Below are 17697 nucleotides of genomic sequence, written 5' to 3'. Positions count from 1 at the left end.
GCTCACAACCATTTGTACTAGATTGGGATCCGATGCCTTCTTCTGGTGTCTGAAAACAGCTACAGTATGCTCGTAGAAATAAGATATAATAAAAAATATCTTTTAAAAATGAAGTAATGTTTTACCTATATATTTTAAAAATCTTAAAAAAAAAAAAAGCAGTGACTTGGGCTGCAGAAATGGCTCAGTGGTTAAGAGCACTGACTGCTCTTCTCAAGGTTCTGAGTTCAATTCCCAGCAACCACATGGTGGCTCACAACTTTCTGCAATGGAATCCAATTCCCTATTCTAGTGTGTCTGAAGACAGTGAGTGTATACTCATATAAATAAGATAAATCTATTTTAAAAAAGTAGTGTCTTACCTATATACATAACAACAACAACAACAATAATAATAATAATAATAATAATAATAATAATAATAATAATAATAATAATAATAGCTTTTTCCGGAAAGTTCCCAGCCCTTGACTGCCCCCGAACAACTCAAAATCATTTTGCTGTTGAAAAAAGGCAAGGGAGTTTGGGGGAAAAAAACCCACGAAGACAGTGTTGGTTCATGTTATCTTCCAATCAGTGGCCAATGGGCTCCTGAGACTCTGAGAATGTGTCTGTCCCCTTGTCTCCCACCACTGGGCTCGGGGACAGGAATACTGAAACACCCGAGTAGTCAAAGAACTTCTGGAACAGGATATTCAGCCCCACTGCAGGTGGAAGCCGAAAACTAAAGGACTCCTCAGTCCAGCAGCTATCAGAGCAGGAGACTATCAGCCTTGCTTAGGGGGCAGATGGCTCTGTAAGAGCGCCGCAGAAGTTCCCAAATGGTGGCGGCACACTGCAGCCAAAAATGCAAGATGAGCCTGAGTCTCTTAAGGAAACTGGAAGAATTTTCCCAGCACGTGGAAAGTCACATCAGAGACTCAGAGGAAAGCTGGGTCCTGGGAAACAAGGGAGGGTGTGGCTGGGAATGCCCTGGAAAGTGGGTGGATCCTGCAGGAAGTGGTTTCAGCTGTTTCCAGAATGGAACAAAGATAGGATGCTCTACCACCCGAAAGTTCACGGCAACAGAGGCCCGGCTATGGGCCAGTTTGCTTTTCTGCTGCTGACATAAACATCTTGACCAAGAGTATAACTTGGGGGAAGGAAAGGGTTTATTTCAGCTTATACTTCCAACTCACACTTCATCGTTGAGGGAAGACTGGGCAAGACCTTAAACAGGAACTGGAGCAGAGACCGTGGAGGAACACTGCTGACTGCCTTGCCCCAGGCTCGTGGCCAGCTGCCTCTCTGGTGCAGCTCAGACCCATCCGCCTAGGGATGGCACCACCCACAGTGGCACCCACAGTGCCTACATCAGTTAGCAGCCAAGGAACTGCCTCTGATCTGACAGAGCCAGTTCAACCGAGGATCTCTCTTCCCGGGTGCCGCGCTGACAATCAAGGTGCATCATCGGGAAACGCTAAAGCTGCCCCGCCCCAGGACCCCAGTCATCCAGGACCCACGTTTGTTGGCACTTCACCACTCTGGCCCAGAAAACCACTGTAGGTGCCCTGTAGGTGACTCACACTCTCATTCCAGCCTGGGAGGAAGAAAGAAATAGAATACAAAGGCAAGGGCTGATGGGAATTATTTAATACCGCGACCCGGACCCTCCATATTGGCCCTATTCACCCACTGGACAGCATTTTTTGTACACTTGAGTGTGTGGGCCGATACTGCCAGCAGCCACCCTTGATTCACATTAAAGAATACACTTAAAGAAAAGAAGAAAGCTGTAGTCCCTTCTAAAAGCCTTAACAGTTTGATTTTTGCAACCATCGCAATACATTTTAATAACGCTGTCAGCTACATTTAAAAAACCTTCAGTATTAAAATGGTTCTGGCACATATATTTATTCTTTTTATTTCCAAATTCCTATGTAATTTATTCCCCAACTTGTTTCTCCAGATGGTTTAAAAAAAAAATGGATACCGAGGGCTGGTGGGGGGGTAGCTCAGTCCGTATAAAACTTGCCTAGCGTGCATGATGACTGGCAGGCCCGTTTTCCTAGATTAATGTCCCAGCGCTGAGTAAACCAGAAGGAGGTGCACACCTACAATCCCAGCTCTTGGGAGGTAGGGGCAAGGGGACTGTCCTTAGCTGTATATTCAGTTCAAGTCTCTGAACTATGGGAGACTGGGTCTTAAACAACAAAACCAAAACAAACAGAAGAAAGGTTATCCCGTGATGATTTGCATCAACTCGTGCAGACCTTGTCTGCTGGACTTGGAATCCGAGGACCTGAAAGAATGGGGCATACTAGAGTCTGAAACTGTAGGTAACCTCCTTACTTTCAGTGTACTTTAGACCCAACATAAAAAAGAAAGGAAGGATTCAAGGAAGGCTGTTAGAGTTCAGAAAAACATGCAAATTAACACCAGTAAGCACATACTAAATATTAGCAGAGCAGCCTGTCCCCAGAACTTTCTCAGGACAGACCAGTTTAAACACAATTACCTAGAACGTACTAGACTAGATCCGGGAAAGCAGGGAAGCAAGGCAGAAGGCCATGTCCAGATTCAAGGTACACTGACCAGATTTGGGTTCTACAGCTATGTTCAGACATCCAACAAGAACAAACAAGTCTTATGAATTGAACGTAAATGTTTAACACAGGAAACACAAAATCACATCCAAGAACAATCCAGGGAACAAGATGCCCCTGAGGTAAAGGCCCTCAGCCTTTTTCTCCTGGAGCCTCTCCCACAGTTCCCTCAAGGCATTCACTGTTCACCGAGGCTCGTTCTTCTGTGATCGTGCTGTGCTCGTTCGCATGGGTACGGACGTACAAGGGCAGTCAGTCAATCCGTAGACTGGATCGTGTCTTTGAGATAGCTCGACGCAAACACACAATCGGGTTGTCCCTCATATTCAGTACTTTTCTGTCGCTGTGACAGGATACCATGACCAAGGCAACCTAAGGAAGAGGACTTGTTGTTATGTTGTCTTGTGGTTCCAGAGGATTAGCATCCGTAATGGCAGGGAAGAGGCAGCAGGCAGGCATGCGGGTGGACCAGGATGCTGAGAGGTCACGTCCTGAACCAGAAGCACAAAGCAGAGAGAAGGGCACACTGGGAATCGTGTGAAGCCTTTGGAACCTCAAAGCCAATGATGTACTGTCTCCAGCAACACCACACTTCTTAGACCTCCCCAAACAGCGCCACCAACCCGGAACTAAGTGTTGAGATGCCAGAGCCCTTGTGAGATGTTGGCCTGTTAGAACTTTTTCTAGGCTCCGCCCATCAGTTACCTAGCAACAGCCAGGCAGGCCTAGCATGCTCTCTCTCTCCCTCCCTCCCTCTCTCCCCCTCCCCCCTCCCCCTCTCCTCCCCCTCCCCCCTCCCCCTCTCCCTCTCCTGACCCCTTCTTCTACCTCTCCTTCCCCTTCATCCTTCCTCTCTCCATGTGTTCCGCCTCCCCCCTGCTCTTTCTCTGCCTTTACCCCCTTCTCAATCCCACTTGCCATACTTTTCTACTGGCTGGTACCTCAGGGTGGTTGGGATGCTTCGGCATGGGCCGGCTAAGGCGTCCCCTCCCACCGCGCCATACAGTGCTTTACAAAACATATCAGGAGAAGTTTCTCATTTAAACCAGCCAGCTCTCTTCTGAACTAGAAGTGGACTAGAGAGGCTATGCTGGAGTAGAGAGTGAGTCAGAAGCAGAGACTGAATGGGGCTGTGAGTCAGCAGCCAAGGTCTCCAGCAGGCTGCGGACTCCCAGTAATTGAGCCTCCACTACATACGCTGTCCTGTTGCAGCGAAGCCAGTCACTCGTCTGTTCTGTCCATCGAGGGTGAAAAGGTCACGTGAAAGTCAAGGTCTTTGAAAAGGGCTTCTGGCTGGTCTCCAATGCCTCACCCGGAGTCTCTGGAAGTCACGTATTAGTGTGGAGATGTTATAGACAGATGAGACTGGGGTCTCCGAGTGGGCAAGCATCCGGTCTGGCTGTGGATGAGGAAGAAATACATCGATGACATTTGAAACCTGAGAGCGGGGCAGCTAATGGTTAATTATATAACCCAGCAGCAAAAACACTTTAGTGTTTGCATACTGTAATTATTCTCGTGGTGGCAGCTCGGGAACATGTAGTTACAGAGAAACCAGTAAGTCGGGAACTTCTGTACCTGGTGATTGCTCTTAACCTGGCATCACCGGCAGAGGGAGAGTTTCTCACATCTTGACTTGTTTATAGGAAAATTGCATATCCTGTGCCCTTCAATTTAACCACAGTGACAGAAGTATAAAATATAGAGAAGTCAGAGAGAGGGCCCCGTAGGTAAAAGCACTTGTCACCAAGCCTGAGGGACCTGAGTGTGATCCCTTGTACCCACATAGTGGAAGGAGAGACCGGAATCCCACTTCTGACCTCTGACCTCCTCATGCGTGCTGTGGCATGAACGTGACGCCCCCTCCACATGCACAGTGAATATAATAAAAAAAAATATCGTTTAAAAACTAAGTTAGAGGGTGGTTATGGCACAAGCCTTTGACCCCAACATTTGGAAGGCAGAGGCAGGAGGATACCTGTGAGTTCTAGGCCAGCTTCCCTCCCCCCTCAAAAAACAAATTAAGTCAAAACCACAAAAAAAAAGATATAGATTGGGAGGGGGATTAGATTCGAGGCAGGGTCTCTCGGTGTAGCTCTGGCTGTCCTGGAACTTGATCTGTAGACCAGGCTGGCTTCATACACAGAGATCCACCTGCCTCTGCCTCCCTAGTGCTGGGATTAAAGGCCTGTGTTACCACCACACAGCAAAGGTGTATTTTTAAAGATTTGTATTTTTTTTTTATGTGTGTGTAAGTTTGCCTCCACACTGTGCCTGGTGCTCACAGTGGGTCCCCTAAAGGGTCCCCTAAGGCAGGATGGAGTTCCAGAAGCCACAGGACATGGGTGCTGGAAACTAAGCTATCACTCCAGCTCATAAAATAACTTTTTGAAAATTAGAGGCTGGTGCTGAGAGACAAATTTTTATTTTTATTTATTTGTTTTATGTAAGGGGACCGTGTGCTATACAGCTCACGTGGTCTCTCTTGCTTCCGCTGCTCTGAAGTATACTCCAGGCTAGCAGGTCTGTCAGCTGCCCGGTGGTTCCTCTGTGTGTACAACACCCCTCACTGTGGGAGAGTGCTGGGATTACAGAGACTTGCAAATGCATCCTGCATTTCACAGTCTGCCACTTCCAGGAATTCAGCTCACCATGGAAGGATTTCTCTTTCTCCTTCGCTGCTATTCCTGGCCTGAAGCTACAAGGAAAGTCAGGTTAAGAGAAAAAAAAGCACACAAACTGGTTGTAGTTTTCCAGATCTAAGGAAGTGAGGTTGTTTGTGAATGTTCAAGTCTGAGGAAGCGAATGGCGCTGGGGACAGAGATGATTAGCAAACAGGTTTGTCAGGAGACGGTGATAACCTTCTGAGAGTTTGGCCACGCAGGTTTGTCTGGATTCTACTCCCTGTCCTCACCTTCGGTAACAAGAACGTTCCTCTTCTCTAATTACAGGATGAGCACCTCTCAGGATAAGGAATTCATGACCTCCTTCAGAGGAAGGTCAGAGAATCCTCTCAGGGCTTGCCTGGGAGATGGGGAGAGAGAAGGTCCTTCCCACTTGTGGGTTTTCTAATGACAGACACTGAAATGTCATTTGAAAGCACATAGAGAGCACATCTTGAACTTCGTCATCAGAACCAATATGTCAATAGATAAAATCCAAGATACTTGCTCTGTACAGGAGGCAAAAGAGACAGAGACTAGGGGGTTAGCTCTGCTGTCACGGGGCTTGCCAAGCAAACTGGAAGGGCTCAGTTAGATTCCCAGCTCCCATAGAAAAAGCTGCATATACCTTGCCTGTGACTCCAGCACTGTTCTGGCTGGCCAGAAAGCCTGGTCCTGGCGAGAGGACATTCTCAAAAAAACAGGGAGGATAACACAGACTCACACACATGTGTGTGAGCGTGCAAGTGTGAGCGCATGCAAGCCTGTGTGAGTGTGTGTGTGTGTGTGTGTGAGACAGACAGACAAATTCTAGGAGAGTTTGGTAGTCTTTATGTATTTTAATTTTTCCCTAAAGATTTATTTATTTATTATATATGAGTACACTATAGCTGTCTCCAGACACACCAGAAGAGGGCATCAGATCCCATTACAGATGGTTGTGAGCCACAGTGCGGCTACTGGGAATTGAACTCAGGACCTCTGGAAGAGCAACCTGTGCTCTTTTTTTTTTTTTTAAAGATTTATTTATTATATATAAGTACACTGTAGCTGTCTTCAGACACACCAGAAGAGGGCATCAGATCCCATTACAGATGGTTGTGAGCCACCATGTGGTTGCTGGGAATTGAACTCAGGACCTCTGGAAGAGTAGTCGGGTGCTCTTAACCCCTGAGCCATCTCTCCAGCCCGCAACCTGTGCTCTTAACCACTGAGCCACCTCTCCAGCCCCACAGTTAGGGTTGCTATTTTTGCGAGGAAACACCAAAAAGCAAGTTATCGAAGAAAGGGTTTATTTGTCTCACTCTTCCACATCACTGTTCATCATCAAAGGAAGTCAGGACAGGAACTCACAGAGGGCAGGAACCTGGAGGCAGGAGCTGATGCGGAGGCCATGGAGGGGTGTTACTTAATGATTTGCTCATCCTGTCTTGCTCATCCTGCTTTCTTATAACCCAGGACTAACAGCCCAGGGTTAGAACCACCCGCAATGGACTGGATCCTCCCCCACTGATCACTAATTAAGAAAATCCCCTACAGCTGGATCTCATGGCGACATTTCCTCATTAGAAATTCCCTCCTATCGGATGACTCTACTTGTGTCAAGTTGGCATAATACTAATTCGGGGCACTCACCAATATTTAAAAGCATAAAAAGAAAAAGATATCTACTCTGTCCTAGGAACCCTCAACCCAAGTAGCTAGTGGCTTGAGCTGTTTCATGAAGGATGAAGGCACGAGTGCTCTCCAAGTGGGATGCAAGGTCAAAGGTCATTAATCCTGTTCCCTGATAATATGGTTGGCTGGTCCAAGAGGTCTGGGGGAGTGGGTAGCAGGGGAGCCAGACCATCGCACAGCCAGTCACCCCAGGAATGTCAAGGATGGATCACGCATAGATGGGGAGAAGAAATCATCCCTGAAACGGTAAGAGGTTGGATCGCCTAGAAATCAAAGAGCTAACAGAGGTACCATTAACATATCAAAGCTGACCCTGGCCACCAGGTTCTCCCATCATCCTCAGTCCCTACCTGTTCCAGGGTCCTCCTGGCTGGCATACTCCATGCTGTACCTCTTCAGCCAAGAGACTGGGCTGGGTTTTCCCTTCCCTCAGTTTCTCTGGCTCCATTTGGGCTGCATCATCTGTTAGCCCAGGTTTCCGCTCTTTGTTAGTAGATCCTCCCTTGCTTTCCCTGCTTCTCTCTCCTCACATGGCCCAGCTCAGTCTGACAATGTTCACTCTGGACTCTCCCAGGTGCCTCTGTAATATTCTTACTCTCTTGTGTCTATAACAAACCTCTTCCACCATACGCAAGAGCATCACGAGTTCCAGCTATTCCTTCTTCCTCCATCCATAAATCACCCCCGGAATGGTGAAGATGTGTCCCACACAGATGAGGTCACCCCAGGAATGAAGGAAAGATCACGTATAGATGAGGTTACCCCAGAAATGATGAGGCCTTACCTCACATGGATGAGGTCACCCCAGGAATGGTGTGATCAGTCACCCCAGGAATAATAAGTTACACATAGATGAGTTACACATCACCCCGGGGATGGTGTGAGCCCCCATGTAGAGAGGCTTAGGGCATTCGCTTAAAATCCCTGCCGTGAGATCAGAGAAAGCGGAAAAAGGTTAAATACAGAAGAGACCTTCAAAGGTCACCTCCCTCCTTGCATAGAAGAGGAAGCCAAGGTCCCAGAAGGCTGCATATCTCTCACAGAGTGCATTTACAGAAAAACCCAGCCCAGGACTGCAGGCGCCTTCCACAGCAGTAACAGAAATGGGAAGGGAAAGAAAGAAGAAGAAGAAGAAAAAAAAAACCACTGAGTGAGTCAGGCGAGCAGGGACACGGTCTCCCTTCCCCCACCTCTGGGTGGTGGCAGGCAGCCAACTGGAGCTTGCTGCATATTTAATTTAAACCTTTGTCTGCCCTGGCAAGGACAAAGTACAATCTGTTTTATGTAAAAAGTCTTCCCCCAGGAAAGCCTCAGCCTCCAGCTGCGAAACTGATTGATGTTCTTAAAACCCCCCAGGAGCCTCTGTTGGGATCCGGGGTTGCAGTTTCCAAAAAAAGAGTTTGGGAAAGGAAAAAAAAATAATAAGGAAAGCACTCCAAACAAACAAACAAAACAAAATTTCTCCCTCTTATTGTGTTACTCTCAATCTACTAGAATTAGCCTGAAACTAGAAGAGAAGCCTACAAATAAAGCCTATATTTTACAAGCTGATTTCAGAGCCCCAGATGGGAGGGGCTGGGACAGCAAGCTGCCGGGGAGGCTGGAGTCTCGTCTAGGAGCTTTGTCTAGAAGCTCCCTCTGCGCGGCGAGCATTCTGCCTTTCCTTAGATCGCCCGATCTAATCAATAAAGAGACCAAAAGGTCCTAAAGATGCCTTAAGGGAAGCGTGCGTGTCAAAGAACGTCACCGTTGGAAAGCGTCACCAAATGTTAGAGGGAGATTTAAGGGTCACCTTGTTTTGAGAACTCAGTGGGTTTCAGAGACCCTGATTTGGGGGAATCACATGTCTTGGATAAAACCAAGGCTTGCAGTGTTGCAACCCAGTTTGGGGTCACCTCCAAGTGTTCCTGGATCTTCTGGACTCCTGACGAAGCCCTTAGTGACCTCAGCCTCAGCTGAAGCCCAGTGCTCAAAGGTTAGGGTTGAGGTGTGCTGAGGAGGCCAAAAGGGGGCGGAACTACCGCACGGCGTCAGACTCTAACTCTGCTTCCGCCCTCGACCCTGTGTATCAGATTGGTTGGAAGGAGCGCGTGGGTTAAGGGGGCATGGACCTGCCTTCCCCTTCTGGTTCAGCAGCCAAACTTCATCTTGGAGTTAGAACAAAGCCATGGCCAGATCAGACTAAGGAGCTCGAGCCTGTTTTGGGACACAGCCAGGACCCAGAAACCATTGCCATGAGCCACCAGCTGGCTCGGGTCCCAGGAACATGTGCAGCTGCCGCACAGGCCAGACTGGGCCTGCACACTGTCACAGTGCCAGCCCCTCCATTAAGGTCTCCCGGTCTCTGCTCTCACAAGGCTCACACCCAACGCCCCGTGTACTTAGGCACCCTCCTGCCTTGAGGTGTGTCCTGGGATGACAGAGGAGACTTGAGAACCACCGGGTGACCTGCCTTCTCTTATCTTTCTGGGAATTACACAGTTGTTCCGAAACCCTTTGTAGAGGTCAGGGTAGATGGCTCCAGTCATTGGTCTGATGAAAATGGTGGACTGAATCATTTCCCTTAACTCGGTGTGGTCTAATTTAAGTCCCTGTCATTAGTGCTTCTAAGGAGAACACAGGCGCCCTAACCATGGAAGCAGAGATCCCGCTCCATAATCAATGAATGGCCACACTCACAGCTGTTTCCAGAAGTGTTTCCTGGTTCCTTGGGCATTAAGCTTCAGTAATAAAGTTAACAACAGTATGGCCATACCCAGGAAAGGTCAAAGAAGGGGGAAATCTATTTTGAAAAAGATCCTGCCGTCTCTTTTACACTCAGGAGATTATCTCTACATGCACAGTGATTTCTCGGATAAATGTTCCCATTGACCCTCAGCTAGACGATCTGAACGATCTGGCTTTTGCCCCAGTTGTATTTCTCCCAAACTTACAAGTCCCTCTCCTGCTTGAGCCCCAGAAATCTGACAAGTCTGGCTTTAAAGGATACCCCTCTCTCTCTTTCTCTCTCTCTCTCTCTCTCTCTCTCTCTCTCTCTCTCTCTCTCTCTCTCTCCCTCTGTGTGTGTGTGTGTGTGTGTGTGTGTGTGTGTGTGTGCGCGCGCGCGCGCACTCACCAGCCTGCATGTGTGTCATGATCACACATAGGTAAGAGTATGTACATGAAGGTACCAGCAGAGGGCAGAAGAGCGTTGGATTCCCTGCAGCTTGACTTGAAGGCCGTTGTGAGCCTCCTGACATGGGTGCTGGGAAATGAACTTTGGTCTTTGGCCAGAGTTCTTAACCACTGAGCCATCTCTCCAGCTCCCCAAAGCTACCTTTTGAATCGCTTATCATCAGGCAAAGGTCTACAGGCGTTCAGTAAGCCTACTCTGCGATACAGGAAACAGGGCAGGATGCCACAGTGGGGTCAGTGACAGAGAGCCCCTGTGGAGGGTGACCCAGTAGTGCTGAAAGACTTTCAGGAAACTGGCAGCATAGCGAGAACTGTGGCTGTGTTGCTTAAGGAGGTGATAAGCACACCCTAGCAGTGTGCTTAATTAAGATGGCTATGAGGATTAACGATCTGGGACCAGTTCCCAGGGAGAGTAACTGTTGAGCTGAAGCTTAGATGAGCAGACTTTGATTGTGAGAGAAATGGAGTGGCCGGAGTAGACAGCAAGATGCATCCCAGAAGAGGCACAACTCTTCCGGATACTGAGATGTGACCATACCTGGTGTGTCTGGAGCATGGCGGGTCCTGGAGAAGAGCTGGGGTGCACAGAATAACGTAGGGGGAGCCAGGAGCCAGACTGAGGACTCACATCAAGCTAGATGGTGACTGTTCTGGAAAACGAACCCCCTGGATTCCACCCTAGAGGCAATGCTGAGACACGCGGAGATTCTTGAGCAATAAGGTCAAGGGATTTAAGTGAGTGTGCATGACAAACAAAACGTCTGCAGAAGTCTGGAGGTCACTTCAGATGCATGAACAAGCCATGTAGGGGGCAGGGCTGCCCTAAAGTGAACCTTCCTCAAGACTGGCAGGTTGTTCCCACCCCAACCAGATAAACCCCAATTCTCCCCAAGCCCTCAAATTCAAATCTTGAAAGCTAGAAAGCTTGCCTTCCCAGACAACTCCTCAAAAACTGTCTAGAGTCAGCGGCGATAAACTGTGTCTCACGCTTTCCGCATAAGGAGCGTGATAGAACATTAAGTCCTACTCTTGGCACACAGTCCACCATATTCCGCTAGAGACCTTGCCTGGGATTACCGAACAAGCTAGATTATCGAAGACTTCTCTTGAGGTGACATGGGTTTCCCAAACTTCTTGCAATAAAGCCTGCTTTCAAATCTATCCCATAGGGTGCCAGAGAATACCTCCTGACCCTGGCCCTTTAAAACCACATTGCTTTTTATTTGGTGTGTACAGGTGTTTTGCCTGTCGGTGTCGGTGCCACCATGGTACCAAGAACCCAGCATAGGCCTGCGATGCCCGGAGGATGTGTTTTTTTCTTGAACCTCGCAGGCCTATGCCGAGTTCTCGGCACTGTGACGGAGCGGGTTTGCCTGCATATATGTCTGCGCACCACATGTCTGCTTGGGGTCTGCAGAGGCTGGAAGGGGACGGATCTCCTGGAACTGTTGTTCCAGGGACTGGTGAAGAGCCACCCACGCATAAGTCTCTAGCACTCCCCCTGGTGCTTCAAGGTGACCTGTGAAGGCATATATACCAAACCGGAAGAGAAAGGTCTTCTGGGAACTTGTTACAGGGGACTGGAGACTTGGCTCATCAGTTAGGAACAACTTCATGAGGCCGTGGGTTCGATCCCCAGACAGGCAGAGTTATCAATACCCCCCATTCTCTTTCTCCACCCATCTTCACTAGGGCAAGCCTTATTGGAAAGTTGACTCTCCTGGTTTTAGGGAAACCACTAGTCAAAACTGGATCCCTAACATTCAGATAGATCTAATATCAGAGAGGATTTCTGAACCAAGCCAGTTTTCACACGAACCCAGTAGGTTTCATTTGCATATCTAGGCTCCCAGCTGTTCCTACATTCATTCAAGTATTGGGTAACTACTCTACTGGCCAGAAGTCTAGGTGTTAGGATTCTGAAACACTGTTGAATGACTAATTGACTGAAAATAATTAGTACCAATTCCCCAGGGGCAGGAGTATGCTCAGCCCCTCTATACATTTAAGGGCAAAGTGGATTCTTAGCTGGAGAACTCTGACATTAGCGGACAGAGGAAGAATATCCGTACAAGCTGGGTGTCCAAAAGCAGCTTACACAGCCTCCACACTGAAGGCAGGTTTCACCGACCAGCACTACGGCACGGTCCAGCATTTTACAGATGCAAATCTCTGGCAGTGTCTCCCACCGTACTGAGTCAGAACCTGCACCTTTTTAAGATTCAGGGAAGAGCCCTGGGGTCATCAAAATTTGAGGAGCGATCGGACCAGCTGGGCGTGGCAACTCATTCCCCTGATCCCATCCTTCCGGAAGTGGAGGCAAGAGGATCGGATGTACAAGGTCATCTGCAGCTACTTTGTGTCCAGCCCGGGATACCTGAGACACTTTAATAAACAAACAAACAAACCTTAGGGAAGTTCCTCATTTCGGAGCACACAAGTGCTCAGAGCCCAGTTACCTGGCAGCGGCTTCGGTTCATCCATCCCTCGTCCCTCGGTTTTAGCTTAAATTAGATCAAAGGGCCTTCTGTTGCTCCCCATCAAAGAGACCTTAACTGACCTTTCCCAGGATCCTTATCTGCTAAGAATAACTGTGTTTGGTCTGCCTTGGGAGACCCATATGTTTTGTCCTGAGCTCCTAGACTTGACTCTCACAGCGGGCGACATACACTGAGCGTCACTCATGTCTAGTACAGCATAACAAAGAGTTTGTACCACGTTCTTATGTTTTGTCATCTATTTTGAAAATGTGTGACATTTTCCATAACATATATATTCAGGTTGGGTTCATTTTCTGTCTATGAATTAATGTATCTTTAGAAACTTTCTTTTTTTAGTGTTACCCATGCCTCAGAGGTATGTGTGGGGGTTGGAGATGGTGACAGAGGACAACTTTGTGATATTAGTTCTATCCTTCCACCTGTGGGCCAGGGGCTTGAACTCAGGTCACCCTGTGCAGCAAGTGTTTTTATCCTTTGTACTATATTGCTCGGCTGTATAACCCCTAATGGACAGTGTGTGTGTGTGTGTGTGTGTGTGTGTGTGTGTGTGTGTGTGTGTGTGTATGTGTGTGCACGCATGTGCATGAAGGAGAGAGACTCACTATGCAATTTTCCACTGTGACTGGCCTAGAATTCACTCCATAGACAAGGCCGGCCTTGAACTTACAGAGATCCACCTGTCTCTGCCTCCCTAGTGCTGGGATTAAAGGTATACCCTACTTTAAAATTTATTTATTATATATGAGTACACTGTGGCTGTCTTCAGACACACCAGAAGAGGGCGTCGGATCCCATTACAGATGGTTGTGAGCCACCATGTGGTTGCTGGGAATTGAACTCAGAACCTCTGGAAGAGCAGCCAGTGCTCTTAACGGCTAAGCCATCTCTCCAACCCCCAGGTATACAGTACTATACCCAATCTAATATGTCTTTTTTTTTTTTTTTAGAAAAGTAAGTTCATATGTCCTCTAACTATTTATTGTTCAATTAAAGATATTTATTTATATGAACCGTTTGCCTTCATGTACACACGTGTATCACATGGGTGCCATGCCTAGAGTCTGCACAAGGTCAGAAGAGAGCATCAGATCCCTTGGACCTGGACTTAACAGAAGGTTAAGAGCTACCAGAAGGTTATGGGTGCTGGGAAATGAACCCTGAATCTTCTTCAAGAACAAGTGCTCTTACCTGCTGAGCTGTTTGCTGGTCCCACTCTTGTTCACTTTTTTCAAATGGAGTTGATCTTAAAATAGTTTTCCTTGGTGCAGGGACAAAGATGGAGCAAAGACAGAGGGAATAGCCAACCAGTGAAGACTGGCCCAACTTTAGCTCCATCCCACGGGCAAGAACCAGTTCCTGACACTACTGTGATTCTGTTAGGCTTACAGACAGGAATCTAGCACAGCTGTCCTCTGAGAGGCTCCACCCAGTAGCTGACGGAAACAGAAGCAAAGAACCATAACCAAACATTATACCGAGCTTGGGAAGTCTTGCGGAAGAGTTGAGGGAAGGACTGAGGGACCCAAATAGGTTAGGGACTCCACAGGAAGACCAACAAAGTCAACTAATCTGGATCCTTGGGACTCCCAGAGACTGAACCACCAACCAAAGAGCAAACATGGGCTGGACCTAGCCCCACAAACATACGTAGCAGATGTACAGTTTGGGCTTCATGTGGGTCCCCCAACAACTGAAACAGGAAGGCAGGGGCTGTCCCTACTCCACTGCCTGCTTGTGGATCCTGTTCCCCTAACTGGACTGTCTTGTCTGGCTTCAGTGGTAGAGATGTGCCTAGTCCCATAGTGACTTGATATGCCAGGGTGGATTGATACCAAGGGGGGATCTCAAAAGAATATTTCTCCCCAAAGATTGAATCTCTGTTGGAAGCATTTTTTCTTTTACATATAATATATTTTCAATCAAATGTGAGTTAATAACCAGGCTATTTGAAAATTAACAAACCCAATAAACACAAATAATGATCCATTCAAAACATATTTACTCCTTGAAGCTCATTGTAACAAAAAGTTCATCTTCAAATATAATATTTTCCTTCTTTAAAAAGAAATCTTAACACTCCAAAACAATGGGGTGGAGGGGTGTCAAGTCTTACAAGGAACAAACATGACATCACGTGGGGAAGTGAGTAACTGTGTATCACACAGGAGACTTAGTCAGGACTAACCTGACTCACGTCCTTCTGAGCCAAGAGCCTATCCTAGCTCCATCTCTCTGGAAAATGACTCATTTACTTCTTCCATTAGCTCCCCTCAAGATCAAATCAACTGCAAATTGAAGTAGGTCTCCTGAAACTCAAGTGGTTCCACTGGAACTATTACACCCCGCCAGCACAAGGGGGTTTCTACATCTGGGACCAACTGGTTCTTTTGCCTGGAGAATGTAGGCTCAACCTTGATAACAGTGTGGTAGGTGCTCTTTCTAGGCAAACCATGCCTAAACACTATTATCTTTGTGGCCTCTGCACTCTTTAGGGATGGAGGAATACTTAGTGGATTATCTGTCTATCTGTCATCAGTCACGTTATAGCGAAGACTGTTGACACAAATCTGAAAGGCCATAAGGACTGTGGTCAATAAAAAGTCAAAGTGCATGGCCAGATAGCAGCTCTCCTGTGTGCCCTGTGGTTACCTCTTCAAGTAAATAGTACAACAGAGAAACTGCCTGTGAAAAGGTGTGAGGCTAAGTTAGAGCCCCTAAGCCGTGAAAGTGCTTTGAACAGAGCTGGTAAGAGCCCTGGGTGCCTAGACGTCTGAAGTGGATTCTTTTTAATGTGTTGACAGTCGGGCCGAGTCTCTCCTCTGGCTAACCAAGTCACAAACATGGAGGACAAAGCACACAAACACCCATAGAGTCTGACATGACTGGGGGCACCCTCTCTGTATGATAAAAATCAGTTAAGACACAACTTCAGAACATCAGCTGTCCCTTTTGGAGAGAACACTGAAATTCCTCTCCAATATTTTTTTCAGGTCTCTGCAGCCTAAATAAATATCCCTGCTTGACTTAGGTTAATTTCATCTTACTTACTGAATCCTGAGAAGTACCAGAATTTGCCATCTCTGAGAAGTAGATTCCTAGAAGGTGGTTGTTGTTGTTGTTGTCTGGGGGTTTTGTTTGTTTTGCTTTTTGTGCTATCTAAACACAGCCCTCAGAAGCAGAAATGCTTTTACTGTAAATACAGAAAAAGCTTGCCAAGATGGTGGTGCACAGCTGTAGCTCGGCACCTTGGCACATAGAAATGGGAACATCAGAAGTTCAGTGTCAGCTTTGTCTAGGTAAGGAGTCCAACTCGAGCTACACAAGACCTCAGAGAAAGGAAGGAAGGAAGGGAGGGAGGGAGGGAGGGAGGATGGGAGGGAGGGAGGGAGGACAAAAGAACAAGAGGAAGGAAGAGAGAAATCAAAGCAAAACAATCTAAACCAATTTAAATTTTTTAAAAAACCACCTTTTTAAATTGAAGTGTGTCTGCATATGCCGTGTGTGCAGGTCCCCTCAAAGGCCAGAGGAAGGTATCAAATCTTATGGAACTGGAGTCATAGGCAGTTATAAACCTTCTGATATGGAGGCTGGGAATCCGACTTGGGTTCTCTAGAAGAGCAGCAAGTGCTCTTAACACCGAGCCATCGCCATCCATCTCTGTAGTCCACCAAAACAAATGTTTAAAGTTTAGTAACATTGTATTTAGTTTATTCCCAGTGTCTCAGTGAGCGCTCTGGTCACCAAACATGTGCTGGTCGTTGTATGTGTGCTAGATGACAGGCTAGATGCTTGTGTCAAAACGGAGATGTCCTTTCTGTCCTCACAGTGTCTGTGATGCAAATGAGCAAGCCACAGAAGTAAAGCCTTTAAAAACAAACAAAATTAGGAGTGACTGTGAACATCAGTAATCCTAGTACTTGGGGGTGGGGGTGGGGGGCAGGGGCAGGAGGATCTCTGAGTTCAAGGCCAGTCTGGTCTACAGAGCAAGTTCCAGGACAACTGGGGTTACACAGAAACCCTGTAACAGAAAACAAAACAAAACAAACAACAACCAAAACAACAACAACAACAACAACAACAACAACAACAAAAAAAAACCAAATTACAACGAAACTTACAAAACTAAAGCCGAGGGACTTTATATTAATTTATCCCGGGCCAAGAAGTAGATCTTTATCATGATCAATTCATGGACAACCTCAGTCCTAACCCGCAATAGGAACGCTGTGCTCTCAGTACCTCTGGGCGCAGTCATTAACCTCAGGATATCTTTAACTGCCAAGTCACTAAGCCAATAATTCAAACCCTTGATCACACGTGATGTAGCTTAACAGCGCCCTGAGTTCTCAGCATTGCGTTCAGGGATCACTTCCTCTGTGGACCTTGGAGGCTTGAAAGACTCTTGTGCATTAGTAATCCTTGCCTTAATGATTTTAAGCCTCTGCCGAGGCTGAGAGACTGCTGAAGAGTTGAGGCTTTCCCCACTCAACCCACGGCGTTCTGACTAATGACAGCAGGGAAAGTTGCAGCAGGGGAGTGGCGGAAAGGGGGAGGAAGGAAAGGGAAGGAAACTAGAAAGTTCCAAAGGGAGGCAACCTTAAGCAGGTGCTGCTGCAAGAGCAGCAGTGATACAGACCTCAAACGAGCCTACCCCAGTGACCTCTGCCTTTGCTCTCTGCCAACCGGCCCTCGGATTCTGTCAGTTTTTGCCAGTAATGGCGTCAAGAGGGCTCATTGTACAAGATGCTGTACGTTATCCCGAGCCGGTGACTGCATAATCCGTTCCTCTCCGCATCCTTTATGGAGCGTCCCCTCACTACCCTACTCTCTATCCCTCGCCAACCTTCATCTTTCTCAAGGGGTTGCTAGCCTCAAAAGTTTGCCTTTTCTTCACCTCCCTTATCCATAGTCACCCTCTGTGATTAGCCAGTGGGCTTGAAGGGTGGAGACAGACGGGAAAGCAAGGCATCTTGGGTTTAGGGGCCTTACTCCCTCCCAGCTCTCTTAGTTGAGAAGCCTTTGCCTCCCAACACCTCCGTCAAGATGTACAGAACCCCTGCATTGAATTTCACCTCTGGTAGACACTTAAGTGGTTTC

General features: G+C 47.4%; 1 long non-coding RNA gene across 4 annotated transcripts; it reads right to left on the bottom strand.

Moving 5' to 3' along the window:
- Positions 1-1617: 1617 nt before the first annotated feature.
- Positions 1618-15883, bottom strand: LOC102551701 (uncharacterized). Of its 4 annotated transcripts, none has more exons than XR_005497633.2 (3): positions 13789-15883; positions 3783-3984; positions 1618-3076 (listed from the first exon to the last, which is right to left on the bottom strand). It is a non-coding gene; the product is annotated as an uncharacterized LOC102551701 (long non-coding RNA). The 4 variants fall into 4 exon arrangements; XR_005497634.2 differs by lacking the exon at positions 13789-15883 and adding an exon at positions 7710-11129; XR_010060816.1 differs by lacking the exon at positions 13789-15883 and adding an exon at positions 7276-7701 and having other exon boundaries at positions 1618-2957.
- Positions 15884-17697: the final 1814 nt, after the last annotated feature.

The sequence above is a fragment of the Rattus norvegicus genome, chromosome 20 (assembly GCF_036323735.1).
Source record: "Rattus norvegicus strain BN/NHsdMcwi chromosome 20, GRCr8, whole genome shotgun sequence".
Classification (NCBI taxonomy): domain Eukaryota; kingdom Metazoa; phylum Chordata; class Mammalia; order Rodentia; family Muridae; genus Rattus; species Rattus norvegicus.
This window is presented reverse-complemented; position numbering and strand designations above follow the sequence as displayed.